General features: G+C 42.5%; 1 protein-coding gene across 2 annotated transcripts in view; it reads right to left on the bottom strand.

The window, feature by feature from the left end:
* The window catches only part of nid2a (nidogen 2a (osteonidogen)), a 53,202-nt gene extending 40,525 nt beyond the window's left edge, over positions 1–12,677 (bottom strand). For both annotated transcript variants that reach the window (XM_034605701.1, XM_034605709.1), the window contains exons 1-2: positions 12,648–12,677; positions 4,062–4,115 (exon numbers count right to left, since the gene is read on the bottom strand). The gene's annotated coding sequence lies outside the window, so the exon portion shown is untranslated. The remainder of the gene's footprint in view (positions 1–4,061; positions 4,116–12,647) is intronic.
* Between the last annotated feature and the right edge of the window lie 2,309 nt (positions 12,678–14,986).

Here is a 14,986-nt window from a genome sequence, read left to right as displayed (position 1 = left end):
AGTGAGTGAGTGAGTGAGTGAGTGAGTGAGTGAGTGAGTGTGTGTGTGTGTGTGTGTGTGTGTGTGTGTGTGTGTGTGTGTGTGTGTGTGTGTGTGTGTGTGTGTGTGTGTGTGTGTGTTGATCCTGATCTCATATTCAAGATTTCTCACGTGGTTGATACAATACAAACAAGCAGGGAGGCTCCATTAGCAAAATAAAAACAAGTAGTTAAGTAAGTAATAAAGACTCAGGTCTATTTTGTTCATTTAGTTTTATTCTATTTAACTTATTATGCATCGTCATAGTAAAAGAGAATAAAACTAAATCAACAAAATTGGTCTGAATCACAGAAGTTTCCATTACAGACAGTCTTAGTTATAAAATACACAGTGATAATAGTAAAATAAAATAAAATGTGTATTTACAATAGTAGGATTGTGCACAATGCTTCCTGCCTGTATGTCTTGTATTTTGTTCAATACTGTCGATGAAACTGAATGCACTGAGTACCCCGTGTGAATGTGTGTGTTTTATGGCTTGTGTAAATAAACTTCTCATCCACCAAATATTCTCCCCGACCTGTTTCCTGCTGTTTTCAAACACTCACACACACAAGAAAGTGGATGGGTTCCAGATGTGGAGAATATAGCTGCACCTTCTCTTAGACGAGTGTTTCATTTTCTGTATGTCGGCCTGGAACAAAACACATGTTTTAGGTTTTCCTTTTTCATGTTTTCCACACGATCCTAACAAAAAAACCCTGCTCTCTTTTTCTACTATTAATGAAACAGCTCAACATTTACTTTACTTTACATCTGAACAATCACAAACTCTTGACGTGCACAAAGTCAACAAACAAACAACAATGCCATTTATAGAATCTCGTAAAATAAACCAAAATAAAAGGGGATCTAACTACACGGGCGGGTGATGTTTGCTTCGGTGCTCTCACAGTAGTTAAATGAAAACTTCTCTTGGGATTTTTTGAGGTTGAATATCTCGTAAATTCTGGAAAACAAGATCTACCCCTCAAGTGCATTTCACGGACACGCTCTGGGGATGCGTTTCTGAACACGTGCACAACCGATGTAGGAAACGCGAGGCAGCGATGATGCAAACACGTAGTTAAAAGCAAGTATATCTCCGGCTTTGAAGTCACATGCATGCCTATGACTTGATAATAACAGCACCCCCTGCTCCATATCTGCTGCAGACGCATTGCCACCGTGCGAAATCCACAACTGGACGACTAGTCTCTGCTCAATGTCAACTAGTGGTCTGAACAAGGCCTGAGTCTCAATCAGAATGAAGTGTGTTGCCTCCATGTTGCAGCCACACAACTGTTCAGATTTAACTCTTTAGCCTTTGGGGGCCGCAGGGGAGCAGGAGCCAATCCCAGCCGACGGTGGGCGAGAGGAAGGGTACACCCTGAACAGGTCACCAGCGGAACACCAGGCCAACAACCATTCAGACTCACATTCACGGTCCAAATAACAGGAAGCACGCAGACATGGGGAGAACATGAAAACTCCACACGCAAAGACCCCAGCTGAACCCGAGATTCAAACCATGAACCTTCTTTCTGCGATTCAAGCAGTGCTGACCACTTCACCACCGTGCCACCCCCAGATTTAAGAGTCCAGGGATTCAGATTTCATAAAGAGCTCCTCTCTTCCTCCGCCCTTCCCTTCTCTCCGCTCCTTCCACCATTAGCCAGTGACTATGAGATAATCCAATAGTCGGGAGTCATGGTCCAGGATTAAAGACATTAAATGACACCACCCATTTATATGCTCATCGCTCTTCTCTCTCTCAATCTGTTCTTCAAATAAACCTCTCTCCCTCCCTCTTGTCATCTTTCTCTCCAACACCACTGAGGTAAGAGCGACTACATCTGTCTGTTGACGTGTGTGTTTCTAGTATAATGTGAATATATCAGTTTGTGATGTAATGGGGACTTCCTGTGTCTGGTGTGGTTTTCAGATGACGATAAGTGTAAAAAAGAACCTTGATAAAGATTTGAATTCACTTCAGCCCCAGCCCACAGTCTCCCTGTAGCACAACTTATCATCCACAATGAGTCCTCAGGGTGTCTACAGCTGTTTTCAAAACCAAACTTGCACACAGAAGTGAAAATATACTTGCACACCGCTGCACTTCCAGACTTTAACCACCACCAGTACTTGTTATGCTTATTGGCCACTTATCGTTAAACTTGCATTTCCCCATGTTCATAAACGAACTAGCGGGAAAGGGTTTCGTTTAGTGTGTTAACTTAACTACAGGTGGCCTGAGAAAATTTGAAAGCCATCCAATCTGAATTTGAGACATTTCATGACTCTTTAAAGACCGTGACTCAAATTAAATCAAGCGTTGCAGGCAGAATACTCAGTGTTGAGATGCAGACTCGAACCTGCACCATTGAAACACACGTCATTTTATTGCAATTAGACAGGAATGTAATTTCCTGCAATAATTGCCCATAGTTCCCCAACATATCCTACTCACTGGCTGCGTGACTCACTAATAAACAATTACATCCAAACATCAGGAGCATATCAGCGCTAACCGAGTTTAATCAACATAATTGATTTGTTGATTAATTAACCCTGTCTAGTTAATGAGGTAATTTGTTCTCTTCTTGTGTTGTGATTGGGTCAGAGGAAGGAAGGAGCTGACATGTGTGTGTAAGATTTGTATTTGACAGTGTGCAGATTACGCTGCTGTTTCCAGAGAGTGGCGCCATAATAGTAAAGGCTGGAGGGACTTCAGAAAAGGAGATGCAGCTTTTGAAAAATATCGAACATGAAACTATTTCAGCTATTACAGCTGTGGTTTGCGTTTAACAAAGAATAAGTTGCTTTTGCTCATAATTGGTTAATTGAATAATTTAGTTTTCAAACTAAAAACAATATATTACATTAGGATTATTATTTCAAGCCTTCAATAAAATACAACTTGTAGATAAAAAACCCAAATAAGGTATAAATATCAGTTTCCTGTACAACACAACCTCTCTCATACTTCTACTTCATACTTCTGCTCATCAATCTTTTTTAATATAGTTTGAAACTACTTCATTACTAAGAGACAAGAAAGAAAACAGTTGCTCTTATCTTCTGTGTGCAGCCAACAGCTCCCAAGCAGGAGTTCAGAGGTTAGAAGAGAGGCTTTTGATCAGGTCATCAGAAGGTCATGGAGCAGGAAGGCGTAGCTTCAGGGGAAGTGGACGAGTCAGAACGAGAAGCAGAGTCACTTGCTGGTTGACCGTATTTACCAAAGGGGGTTCCACAGATTGAGCTGAGAGCTGTGTTTTCCAAATTCTCATCAGAGCCAAAATCAACCCAAGATCTTTGACATTTTGAAAAGAGAAAAATATTTGCGTATTTTATATTAATGCAGATGTTTGGGAACATAGAGCTGCAGCAAAATGAGTCATGTTTTCCATTGTGTTTGCAAGTATGGTCGAAACAAGAGCGCATTCTCCAAAACACACTTTTAACAAGCAGGTGACGCTATCTCGACTGTCACATCCCAGCTAAGCCGACATAAGCCAATAGAAAGTCAGGTCTCTCCTCCTTTGTTGCAATGCTTTTCCAGCCTGACAACAGATTTCCATTTGAAAATTAACAACTCATCTCCTGCACGCTCTCTGTAATGAGGGAACATTCTTCTGGTAATAGCCTTTAAAACGGCTTCATTTGTGTGCGAGGCCTTTCTCACAGAAATCACAGTCACATTGTGTACATATTTCAAAACCACAAAATTGAAGGGTGAGGACCGTTCAGATTTATTTGAAGAGCTTCTCTCCTCCACCCCCCCCTCGAAATCAAAACAAGGGGCTTCAGTTGAGATACCTCAGCTCAAATATAAAAGACTGTAAAGGGCAAACAACTGGATAATAAGGGTGGAATTTTTTTAAAGGGCCTGTATGTGGGATTTAAGGGGATTTTGACATTTATTCAGAGTTTCTGGTCATTTTGAATTTGACAGGAAACCCCCTGGGGTCGAAACACTGGTGGGTGTTGATAAGATCTAGAAAATGTCGAGAATCTGAACGTGATGAGATGAGGGGACTCACCTGGGCTTGAGAGACTGGAGGGGACTGAGGGAGGAGGACGGTCACAGTGAATGTCTGAAATGATATTTGACAGAGACAGAGAGAAGAGATTTGAATGTCAGACACTCATCTGTAATTCAATCAATGACAAGTATAGACACAGCCCACACAGATGATGATGACAGAACGTACTGTCATGTTTCAACAAAAGCTGCTGTCTATGTTGCAGATCGTAAAACACTTCAACGTGTCGCTGCTCAGAAGCTTTGGTGGCGTGATTGTCAGCTCAGAACGGCTTTAATTACCACAAGATTACTTACTTTACTGACAATAGGTCAATAGGTCAAGTTGATAGTGAGCGCGCCCTGCTGGATCAGGAGGCAAACTAGTCCAGGTGCACTTCTAGACTGCATGTTTTGAATTGGTTTGAATACGAACCCCTCCCCACACTTGAATGACTGAAGAATATTTGTTTGGTTCAGTGACTCCATCTGTAGATGCCACTAAATCCGGCTCACTGAACTTTTATTGCAGGCTCTATTGTCCTCCATTATCAGCTCAAATTAGGATCAATAACATTTGGATCTACACTGAGAGGCTCTGTTGAAGGCAGCTGGAAGAGAGAGGTGACTGTAAATTAATCTGTCAGAAAAGAAAAATCATCGTCCACATCTCCAGCAGCTGCAGAGCCAGAGAAAGTGACACACGAGACGGTTCTGGTGATGTTGTCCTGCAGCTCAGCGTGAGCTGGTATCCATCAGTTACCGACTGAAGGACACTTTGACTTTGGGCCACCCTGCTGCTCCAGTATCAACATGACAGGGGAGGAGGTGATGGGATGAGTGAGGAATGTCTCCCTCTCTGCAACTAGTGTAAACAGGGATTAGTTTCTTTGCTTAAAACGCATCTCAGTGGCTTCATCAGTCACGCCAGAAGGATTTAAAAAGAACCTATATAAGCCAAACATTGTGTTTTCCTCCATATCTTGACCATGAGAGAAGCATTTTAGACTCACAGTCAAAACCCACATGCAGTAAAACACAGGAAACACATTGGGATCAGGTGCAGAGAATCACAGGGATGGAAACAGAACAAAGACAGGAAGTAAAGCGAGATAGACACAAGGAATGAATACAAAATAAAACAGGAAACAAAAATTCAAAGTGCAAACAAATAACCACAGAAATTCAAAACACAACAGGGAGAATAAGCCAATTATGCCTTTACTATGCAGATATGAACTTTTTTACAATTACTATAAATGATTTTGCTCAAACAAGTTATTTATCTTCTTCTACTTATCACAAGGTTGGGACTTTAGGGGCTCCTCACAATTCAGGATCAAATTGCTGAAGCTATCTTTAGAGTTACTTAATATGAATCTTGGGAACATCTGAGTTTCATCCACCCTCTGGAGGCCTGTTAAGCTGGATTCCAGACTCACTGACTGTTGCATAAAGTATGAATCAGACAGGAGGGAGAGCTGATCTCTCCCAAAACTCACGAAAGCAGTTCCTCTGCAAACCGCAGCTCCCTCACTGTTACATCATCTCAACTCTCATGGCTCACTTGCATACAAACAGTGACACGGAAAGGGAGAATAACAGCGAAGTGGAGGGAGGCAGTGAGAAAAGGATGGATGACCTGCGGAGGGATTTCCCCTTTGGTCAGAGGGAGTTTTGCCTGATGCGTAAATGTCCGGCATCTCACACAGCAGTGTCTGGACATCTAAAATAGGTTAAATATAGCAACACAGACGCTTTCCTCGGTTCACGCAGCTGGGAGCACGTGAGGCCCCAGCGTTAATCACATTTTCCATAATTTCAGCTCTGTTTACACAACTTGAAGATGTAATATTGTATAAGGCTGCAAACTGCTGGGGGGTCAAGTGATGTGCACTCTGAGCTTGAGAAATACTTAAGTACGGCACTTTCAAGCACGCACATACACACTTTTACTGCACTTAGCTTGGCAATGCATTTGACGGTACATTAGGTAGTTAAGTTGGCGGCCAAGTAAACGACATAAACTTGATGTGCTCTACAGAGGGTATAAAGTTTTTAGCAGAGTCAGCAGGAGAAGCTTTAGGCGAACGCATGGCACGTAGGCTTGTCATCATTTGGTCCAGGACTCTCAAATAAACAAGTCAAATTAATAAATCAGGCAAACTGAGCAGTATTTGGTTTATCAGGCTCCAGGTGATCTGACATCAGGTGGGATTTCTAACAGTGGCTCTATTTGTGCAGAAGTGATCCCAGAACTGTCAAACTCAGCTGACAGAAGCCAGAGGCCATGTGTTTGTGCTTGTAATGTTAATAAAGTAAAACCACAGATATGACATGACTTCCTCTGGCCTCAGAGTTGATGATAAGCCGTGTGGTTTGCAGCTGTAAGATACTATTTGTTCTTTGAGGTATTTTATCAGAAAAGATGGGGTCTGGGTATCCTCCCTCTCCCAGGACACAGGAAACTACAAAACCAGTATCTCAAATGTCCGAAGTCGACGAGATAAAAGAGTCCAAGGCAGCGTCAGACATATTTTGTTGATTTTGTAAGCGTATGAGAAGGAAGAGATGCCCACATGTTGTCTTCACTTGCTCAATAAAGAACATAAAAGATCTAACATGTTCTTGTCAGTGAGGACATTGTGCAGGTGTCACCTGTTTCATCCCTATGTGCAGGACAGACTAAAGATATCGAGCATATAGGAAGAGCAGGTGAGAATTTATTCATCATATCATTGTTCATCATAATCCCTGGAAACATCCTGGGGTGTATTGAAGGAGCAGTAAGTTATAGTTTGTCTGCAACATGTGTGCAACATCAACATCACTTCCAGACAGCTGCATATACTGTGTATATATCACAGTATAGGTCTTAAATCCTGCTTCCAGTCCAGTCATCCAGTTTACTACAGAGATGTAGCAGCTGAATACCTAATGTCAGCAGGAACAATTCCTGGCACTTGTCATCCATTGTCAGCTGAGTAGATATCAGACCCTTTTCAGTGTGCAATGAAAACATCTGCCACATTACTACCTTGCCCCTTTAGGGTTTTCTTGCGACAGAGAGATGAAGTAAGAGTTTGTTTTCTTTCATCTCGTGTCTGAGCACGTCCCGTTACAGTAGCTGCCTCCGTGCCCTCCCCTGCTCCGTCTCTCAGAGCTGCACTTGCTGCGTTCAAGTCCCTCCGAGCAACTAAAAATGTCAAATACTCAACTGGGACGTGCACAAGACACACACACGCACGCACGCACGCACGCACGCACGCACACGCGCCACTTTTTGGCTTTACTCTCCTTGCACACAATTATGGCTCGCCTGTTGTACTCTGTTAATCCCTGAGTGTGATATCTGCTGCGTGGTCAGCTCAGGTTAGCTGTCCTCATACCTGATCTTTGTGAACAGCAATGAGCTAATCGCTGGAGCCTCGCCATCTTCTTTCTATGGGAAACCAAACTCTGACCTCCAACAGAACTTTTGGTTCTGCGAACCAGCAATCCCTCAGAGATTCCCTGTGAGGCCGAGAGCACAACCAAAGAAACACAAATCAACACAAACAGTACAACTCATGATATGGCACATTATAAGTTGTCTTTCTCACAGGGTGCACATTCTTATGTACATGGGTGTGTGTTAGTGCTGTATGTAAGCCAACGCGGAGCCCTGTCAGGACTTGTTATAAGAAACGTGTTTTTGAATAAACCCGACAAACAGGCAAAATCAAAGCAGCGTGCACTCAGAATTATAGATGTGGGAGTCTTGAATAAACTAATGCGCGAGCTCCAATTCACTTCCACTGAGCAGCCAAACTAAACCTGTTAGTCGAGCACTCACAGTCAAATTCTACCAATAAACGGATGATAAATTCGAGCATTACAGCGAGAGTTTGTTTTTCAGAGACTGACGGTGGACGGATGCTGCTGTGGTTTTCCTGCTGATGTTTTCGTGACCACGCTGAGCCTGAATCACCGTCACTGATTGCAAGTTGTGTCTCGTCTCCAAAACTAAACCGCAAATGAGCATAAAGTAAATGAAGCTGCAGAGATTTTCATGTCACAATTATGCTTTAGGTATGTAAAATGCAGTTTTAGATTCTCAAGATGAATATTGTTTTAAGCTATAACCAAAACACTTTGGACATTTCATATTAGCTTTTTAGTTTATAATTTATAACTTATTTAGACTGACTTAAAAATCGCTCTGAAATTATATTACAAATCAAATAATTTTTGAGTCAATATTTGAAGAAATCTCTTTGAAGCAGACTTGAAATATCGTGTTCAAGAGGCTAAACACACGTTTTGTGAAGCCACCGAGTCCTTGACCTTTGACCTTTTCCCACCCTGGTCTTAATGAATGTTTAGATTCCCTCGGAACAAGGGTTCTCTTGAGGCGTTCTCATCACAACTGTCATGAATCCTGACTATTTATATACCATATTATCAGACAAAACACAAAATGAAAATCATAGGATATCCCCACTGATTTAAAAAGGAACCACAGAGAGCTGGGAATTATTTGGGGATGATCTCCTTGATAGCAGGCTGTTATTACAGGCCTGAGATGTGACCGGCTCAGACTTTACTGCTAACTCACAACAGCAGGCTGCATCTGTTTTCAAGTGTCTTACTGCACGCTAACGTGTTCCCTGACTGGAGGAGAACGCAGCCTCGCAGCCATCAGATGCTGTGCCTTGTGTGTGAGTGCGTGAACGAAGCTTTGTGACTTGTCGTGTGTGGGCAAACCAGTGTCTGGTTTCAATATCACACTCGTATTCACTTTGGCTCCATCTTTGTTTTTATGCTGTAATGTTTTTATACTGCATTTCCCAGAAATCACCTGTCAATTTGACAACTTCTGCTTAGATTCTGTCTGAAGCTGCTTTCAGAGACGCACCGGACTCCAGAGAACCTCCGGACATTCTCCAGAGAGGCTGGATGTGAGAACACCAACGTCCCAGTGAGAACCTCTGGACTCTCTGCTGAGTTTCTACGGCCGGCCCCCGAGTAGGAACACCACATAAAGGCATTCATAATAAAAACAGGATTTTTATTGAAGCCTGCCTCCGTATGAGAAAAACAAAAACTCCTTTTACAACAAAATGACGAGATACTAAGTCAATTTTATTACAAACCGAGTCACAGTTCTAACTAATTTAGTTGCAACATCATCTTTGTTATTACAAATTTGAGATGTTCATGTTTCCTCATTTTGACCATTTAATCGGTTTACGATGACATACAAGTATTTCTATTTTTGCTTTCTCTCCATGCTGTCACCATATTTCGTGCCACCGGAGCAGGATTCGTTAGAAATCTTGTTTTGCAGAGAGTACCTCCATTGATCGGGCAGTTTTTTTATCTGGGTATTTGTTGCATAATGAGGCACTCTGTCATTTTGATGTGATGAGAAAATGCTTTTCAACAGAAAGCTTTCTGGGGGTGGTTTGCAGCGGATCAATAGAATGAAGGTCGATGAGCCCTGAGAGGCTCACAGCTAAAGGGAAAATCCACCGCACAGCCTGTGATATTTCTCCTCGTGAGCTCGGCCACTTCAATTACAATTTGGCAGCCTCATCAGATTTCTTCCTAAAAAGCAGTAATCAAAGCTCCACAATAAGAACTTCTGTTTAGAAGAAGTAAATCAAGTGTTGTGGAGATTACGCTGCTCACAAGGGCAACGGTGCATCAATCAAAAGATTATGTGACAGCAGCTCAACCTGATATTGGCAGAGGAAAGTAAGACAGTTTGATGAATGTAAGCTTTTTATTTTATTATGACCATATGTCACAGGGCTTCGATCAGACCTGCTGCTCGGGCTCTTTTATTGCACAGAGCATGTTCTGGGATTTAAGGAAATGGTCCTTAAACAACAAAAATGTCCCCTGATGAAACATGCATTCATTTAGTTGAGCAATGTGATGTTCTGCGGTAAATGCCGCTGATACAAACCATTAATATTGGTGCATATTCTTCTTTTTACCCGCTATACTATTTCTAAATACTTCTATCTCCAGTTATCTGTTTATCCACTCCCATCCAACTGCTTCCTCTGTTCTCCCCTTATAATCTACCTTCTTCTGATCGCTTTCCTTGTCAAACAACCTTTCCCTCCGATCCCTTGCCGTCCATACATTGCGATAGCCCTCTCCTTATCTCTGCGTTTCTGTTTTGTCTCTACTAAACTTAACTTACAGCCACTCACTCTCTCTCTCAGTATATTTGTGTCTGTGTCATTTCTCAAGGACACGGTGAAGCAAATGGTTCCATACACCAACACATCAGCTGAAATAGAGAAGTCACCTGAACTCTCCACCTCCATTCATCATCCACCTTTTATAAATACAGTCCATCACATGGAAGATGAACTGAGCAGTCACCACACATGAGCTCTTTAACGTCCTGCCCTGTTCAGACGTGGTATTAACATCCCTCCTGAGAGATTTGATCACCAGTGAACATCTCCAGGTCTCGTCTGTTCACATTTGGTGTTAAAATGTGTCCTGAATGCGTCTCTGCACATGGAATAAACCCATTGTTTCATACAGAGTTTAGATTGAGCGTTTATCGATCAGATTAATGAAGGCTGAGGACAGGACTCGGATGCAAGGCTCCGTAAATGACCTATGGAGGATTTGCATCGATCAACACGCTGGTATTGATCTACCGCCCCCCCCCCTCTTATATGCCCCAGAGGGTCTCATACATGATAGAAATAACCTATTTGTGCTGCATAACTTAACCCCTCACCCCATACATCAATGGCTGAGTCAGTGAATGGGTCCGTCAGTCAGCTGTTACAGGGCGCTCACACGTGCACGTTGCTTTAACTCGCTGACGCCACGGCCCCTAAGTGGCTTCAGAACACTGTTGTTTACATGATCCTGTTTAAATCGATCTAATATAAAAGAGTTTAATAGATAAACCTTCCATATGGAAAAGGCTGTGGTTTGGTTTCTCTCTGGCTCTGATGGGTTCTAATAGAGATGCTCAGCAAATAAATCTGTATCCAGATGTTTATACAAGAAAAAACGGATTCGGTCACACTGGCCAACACATGACATGCTAAAACACAACACTGTATCAATAGAGCGTTTTAATATGTGTGTGTGTGAGGCTGAACAGGAATGTGGACACAAAAGAGAGGTGAGAGCTCTGACGTCATTAAACACACCCGTTACCACACACATATGTGATTCTGACAAGAGTGTTGTCTAGGCTTATCAAGGGTGGCAGGCACACACACACAGACACACACAGACACACACAGACACACACAGACACACACATGCTCGCTCTCATCAGGAACATAAACAGTGTAGGACATTCCTGAGAAGCAGAGACAGAGGAGGATGTTTACCAGGTCCTACATGTGGAGACAGAGAGAGGCACCAAGAGGAGGATGTTTTCTCTGCTGCAGGTTCATTTACTGGTTATAAGTAAAACTGTGACTGACCCATGACCTTGTGTGTCACTCTTGCTTTACTTCCTGTCTCCTGTGCACCTGCCCTGATGTGTCTCACCTGAGTTGAACTATCCCGCTGACATTGGTTCAATTTAAATTTGAACATGACTATGTCAAGAAAAATTCAAATAAAACTCCCTTTGACCTCATTGCTGATTATTTCAAAGCCGTACTTCTTTAGAAGGTAAACACGTATACGTATAATCCCACGAACACACCTTATCTGACTCTAAAATGTCAAAGTGGACAACAAAACAACAAACACACAGCTTTAACCACTTCAAACTGTCAGTAATGAAATCCCTATAAAGTATCTGTGGAAGGTCAACAGATGTCTGGCATTTACCATCATTATCTTTAAGCACACAACACGTGTTTGGATAAATTCATCATCCTGCCATTTAAAACTTATTTTGGATAAGAGCCATTTCTCAGAGACTAACGAGGTAAATGAATCTTCTTCAGGATTACAGTAGAGTACGCCCACTGAACCAGAAACAGCAGGAGTCCGTTCTTGGCAAAGACTGTTTTATGTGCAAGGATAGAAAAGAACATATGGATGTTTTTTAGTCAGATCTATAAAGCTGGTACTTAAGCTGGGTATGTATGGTTCTGTTTTATAAATCTCTAAAATCTCTAAAATATTTAATTTACTGCACATTAGCTAAAAATGTGGAAGAAAATCATCAAAAATACCATGTATGGAAAATGACGTGCATGTTTTTTATTCACGTGCAAACATAAATGATGTTAAAAATTAGTTATAAACTAATAAACAGATGACTTACAGGGCTGTGATCTTTACCAGCCGCCCAGATGATAAACCTCAACACCGGGGGAAAGGAACTGAAGACACATTCCTCTGTGGAAGCTGCTGATGCAGGAGTGATGCTAAATGGTTTGGTCAACGCAGGTGGAGAATATTCCCTCAGTGAGCCACTGTCGGCCACAGATCTCCTGCCAGCGAGGTACTCGTGAGTTTTATGGCCAAAATTCCCTTTTTTACAGTTTCATTTATCAGATTTTTATTGGATGGTGGATTTCTTGTGATTACGATGCATGAAAAGTTGGACTGGGAGTAACTTCTCTGTTATCACATTCAGAATTAAAACATTACCTCCTGCCTCTGCATCCCTCACCTGAACACTCAGGAGATGTCTGAGTTGTTGTGAACAGGTCTTACTGGAGAATCTCCTGCTGCGTTGTCCATGTGGGAAAGGAAACAGCAGAAAGTCAGGCCCCGATTCTGCGGACATCCTCTGGAGGTCATGTCTGAAAACAGCTTGGTCTATAGGATGAAAAATGGTGACCCACATTAGCACTGCTATAGAACAGGTGGGTGATTTCTACCTCAGCTCATGTGCTTTAAGTCTTAAACTTCACTCTCCAAAGATGCCAACATCTTTTAACATCACACAAGTGCATTGTGACTATTCCAAACTATGCGTTTGAACTATATTAAAAACGGAGCAGTTTGGAACACTGCGAGCAGTAAATTGACCTCTGGCTGCCTCTGCTTTCTGCAGCTTCACGATGCCTGCGTTCTGTCTGCTGTGCGTTTCGGAGTCTCCGAGGACCAACAGGAATGCTGACCTCTGCTCTTCCTCTCCCTCCTCTCGCCACTTTGCAATTAGGCTGCAATAAAAACAAACTTTTAAATTCATGCTGAATTTGAAGAGCTGCAAATGGAATAGATCTCAGTCTGTCACTCTTTGCAGAACGCTGTTGTGGGGGCAACATCAGTCCCAGAGAACATGATATGAAGCACAAACAGAGCAGAAGCATCAGATCTCTTGTCTTTAGAGTTTTGGATTGATCTCCACTTCCCTCCACAGGAAGGCCAGCGATCAGGGACACAGCAGCACAAACCTTCCAACTCATCACAGAGGATCAAACCAGACAGCGGCTGCTGGCCGGACCCTGTAAACAGAGTCAGACACGAGAAGTCAGACGTCTCTGTTCCCTGAAGCAAACGTTACTGTTTCTCCATGTTTGGAGAATTTAAAAAGTTTACATTCCCACTTTAGAGACTTTATCGCAGAGTTTTACAGCAGCGGAGCTCGGCTCACCTTTCCCACATCATCAAACTTAAAAAAAAACTACTTCAAACCAAACCATCCCTTTAATGAAACAGTCATTTATAGGAGAACGATAAAAGAGGCATGAGATGAAAGGTGGAACTCAGGGCAACTCCAGTAAAAGTCAGTCGTCCATCATTCAAGGTTTTGGTCTGAAACAGATATAAATAAAGATGACAGATCCCTACAGTGAAGCTTTGTGGCGGCTGTAAGACAGAAAAACACAACACGGCATGTGTTTAGTGTCCCATGGCGTCCGCTCCCTCTGTGTGACATCATGGCCATGTGATGACAACTTCCTGTTCCCCTTTGTGGCACAACAGGCTGCAGATTGGTACGATCAGGGAGAATGCAGAAAAACACGTAGACAGACAGTCCCTGGTGAAATGCAAAAATGCAAACACACACACACACACACACATATATTGTTGGGACATGACGTTGGCTTACATGTCCTAACTTACTCTGACAAAACCCCTACTAGTGAAAATCTCAAACTGACCACAACTTCTCTTCAGATTTTGTAACAAGGGGAAACACATTTTCCATCAGGGACAGCAAGTACAAAATGATTAATATGACCTTTGCAAAGACAAAGGTCGGTTGAAAGTACATAACAAATACGCATTTTATACACAAACTTACACAACTCAGGTCTCATAATCATCTACGACATCATCAGCTGGAATTTCTGTGCATTTGTTGCTAATTTCTTGGACGTCTGGCGGATTTTGAGGTCTGAACGAGGTCGTGGTGACATATTATTATTCTCATTTTGACTAATGGTAGAGAAGCAGGAAATCGAGTGGTTGTCACGGCAACACAGTGTGTCAACTGGCCAAATGTTAGCTGTGACCTCTGGAGCTGATAAATAAAACATACTGATTAAAACGATATCCTTATGCACACAGTTACACTCTGAGGGGACATTAATGGGACAGGAAAGACAAAACCCACAAATTTATAAGCACTGGAGTGGGTTGTCCACTAATGTTCAATTCCCTGCTCCTCCAGTCCGCCAGCTGAAGTGTCCTTGGGCAAGATGCTGAAACCCAAGTTGCCTGCTTTTCTGTCTGAACCCGTGCAACTCTGAGAGAAAACTGACCAAATCCAATCCCAAGTTAATGTCGGCTAAGTTGCACCAAGTGTGTGACCGCGTCCTGACCTGCATGGTTATCGGTTGTTTTCCAGTGTATACAAATATATTTAAGAAGCAGTGAAGCCAGAGAAACACCAAAGCAAATAGAGTCTCCTCATGGTGCTGCCGTGTTTCTGCCTCACCATCATCACATATTTGCTTTTGCATTCTTACACTCACGCATCTGTGTGTTATTATACCGCTGGGCCTCCATGACTGTGTCCTAGCGATCAAGCTTGATACCTCGTCCACATGCCTGTGC

Source organism: Hippoglossus hippoglossus, chromosome 2 (assembly GCF_009819705.1).
Source record: "Hippoglossus hippoglossus isolate fHipHip1 chromosome 2, fHipHip1.pri, whole genome shotgun sequence".
NCBI classification, from domain to species: Eukaryota; Metazoa; Chordata; class Actinopteri; order Pleuronectiformes; family Pleuronectidae; genus Hippoglossus; species Hippoglossus hippoglossus.
This window is presented reverse-complemented; position numbering and strand designations above follow the sequence as displayed.